We start from the raw sequence: 1899 nt of genomic DNA, 5'->3' as shown, positions 1-1899 counted from the left end.
TCTATGGTCAACTCATCTTTGACAAAGCAGGAAAGAATGTCCAATGGAAAAAAGACAGTCTCTTCAACAAACGGTGTTGGGAAAATTGGACAGCCACATGCAGAAGAATGAAACTGACCATTTCCTTACACCACACACAAAAATATACTCCAAATGGTTGAAAGACCTAAACGTGAGACAGGAGTCCATCAAAATCCTAAAGGAGAACACAGGCAGCAACCTCTTCCACCTCAACCACAGCAACTTCTTCCTAGAAACATCGCCAAAGGCAAGGGAAGCCAGGGCAAAAATGAACTATTGGGATTTCATCAAGATAAAAAGCTTTTGCACAGGAAAAGAAACAGTCCACAAAACCAAAAGGCAACTGACAGAATGGGAGAAGATATTTGCAAATGACATATCAGATAAAGGGCTAGTATCGAAAATCTATAAAGAATTTATCCAACTCAACACCCAAAGAAGAAATAATCCAATCAAGAAATGGGCAGAAGACATGAACAGACATTTTTCCAAAGAAGACATCCAAATGGCCAACAGACACATGAAAAAGTGCTCAACGTCGCTCGGCATCAGGGAAATCCAAATCAAAACCTCAATGAGATACCACCTCACACCAGTCAGAATGGCTAAACTTAACAAGTCGGGAAAGGACAGATGTTGGCGGGGATGTGGAGAAAGGGAAACCCACCTGCACTGTTGGTGGGGATGCAAGCTGGTGCAACCACTCTGGAAAACAGTATGGAGGTTCCTCAAACAGTTGAAAATAGAGCTACCATATATCCAGCAATTGCACTACTGGGTATTTACCACAAAGATACAAATGTAGGGATCCGAAGAGGTACGTGCACCCCAATATTTATAGCAGCAATGTCCACAATAGCCAAACTGTGAAAAGAGCCAAGATGTCCATCAACAGATGAATGGATAAAGAAGAGGTGGTATATATACACAATGGAATATTATGCAGCCATCAAAAGGAATGAGATCTTGCCATTTGCAACAACGTGGATGGAACTGGAGGGTGTTATGCTGAGTGAAATAAGTCAATCAGAGAAAGACATGTATCATATGACCTCGCTGATATGAGGAATTCTTAATCTCAGGAAACAAACTGAGGGTTGCTGGAGGGGTGGGGGGTGGGAGGGATGGGGTGGCTGGGTGATAGACATTGGGGAGGGTATGTGCTATGGTGAGCACTGTGAATTGTACAAGACTGATGAATCACAGATCTGTACTTCTGAGATAAATATGCAATATGTGTTAAGAAAAAAAAAGAAGAAGATAGCAGGAGGGGAAGAATGAAGGGGAGTAAGTCGGAGGGGGAGACAAACCATGAGAGACGATGGACTCTGAAAAACAAACTGAGGGTTCTAGAGGGGAGGGGGCTGGGGGGATGGATTTGCCTGGTGATGGGTATTAAAGAGGGCACATTCTGCATGGAGCACTGGGTGTTATGCACAAATAATGAATCATGGAACACTACATCAAAAACTAATGATGTAATGTATGGTGATTAACATAACAATAAAAAATTTTTAAAAAAACAAGAAAGAAATAAGTCAATCAGAGAAAGAGATGTATCATATGACCTCATAAGACACAAAGAAATGGAAAAACGTTCCATGCTCATGGATTGGAAGAACAAACATTGTGAAGATGTCAATGCTACCTAGATCAATCTACACATTCAATGCAATCCCCCTCACTGATATGAGAAATTCTTAATCTCAGGAAACAAACTGAATGTTGCCTGAGTGATGCGGGGTGTGAGGGATGGGGTGGCTGGGTGATAGACATTGGGTAGGGTATGTGCTATGGTGAGCGCTGTAAATTGTGCAAGACTGTTGAATCACAGATCTGTACTTCTGAAACAAATAATGCAACATATGTTAAAAAAAA

This window comes from Callorhinus ursinus, unplaced genomic scaffold (assembly GCF_003265705.2).
Source record: "Callorhinus ursinus isolate GAN/ISIS: 27379988/994484 unplaced genomic scaffold, GSC_fseal_2.0 scaffold116, whole genome shotgun sequence".
Classification (NCBI taxonomy): Eukaryota; Metazoa; Chordata; class Mammalia; order Carnivora; family Otariidae; genus Callorhinus; species Callorhinus ursinus.
The sequence above is the reverse complement of the archived record's forward strand: the minus strand, read 5'-3'. Positions refer to the sequence as shown.